Genomic DNA, 747 nt, shown 5'->3' on the forward strand with positions numbered 1-747 from the left:
AAGACAAAAATTTTCTCTGATAAATTCGGTGGCAGAATTAAGCAGTTTCGTTCCGTGATAACTCCCGATTGGCTACAGTTAGACACATTTTGACTGCGATCCATTTCACACAAGACACGGAGAAAAATACGTGGTCAGAATTCGTCTAAATGTTGCCAGTCGATAGTTATCGTCGAACGGAGCTGACCAATTTTGCCACCTAATTTACCGGGAAAAATGTCTTATTTTACAGGTAACCATCTCAGTATGAATTTCTTCCAGTAAAGTATTATTATTTTTGTGATTGCTATGGTGTAATGAAGCGGTACTAAAAATTTCACCGCATAGCACTAGCAGTTTTAGAGAAAGAAAACATGTTAGTCAGAAAACACAATTTTTTAGCTCTGTTTATAAATCGGAAATACGTTAAATCCCCAAATGTATTAGAGCCAGAGCAGTAAAATTTTGACTATAAGCTCATAATTCAGGCCTCTAATAGCATCATGTAAGATATTGACTGTAACGTTGTTACTCAGTGCACACCTGTGAAGTCAAGGAAATTTAGATACGTCTCTTAATTTTCTGCAAGCATTGTACTGATACTTTTGACGAACTAAAACAGGAAATATTTTGTTGCAGATCTGCCTCCAATATCAGACTATTTCAGTCGGAAGAAAAGACCGACAGTATTGTTTTAAACATTGTGATTGATTCCAGATACAATACAGAAGTTGTATCCATATCACTTAACCTGGGAGAGCCTGAGAT

The sequence above is a fragment of the Schistocerca americana genome, chromosome 5 (assembly GCF_021461395.2).
Source record: "Schistocerca americana isolate TAMUIC-IGC-003095 chromosome 5, iqSchAmer2.1, whole genome shotgun sequence".
Taxonomy (NCBI): Eukaryota; Metazoa; Arthropoda; class Insecta; order Orthoptera; family Acrididae; genus Schistocerca; species Schistocerca americana.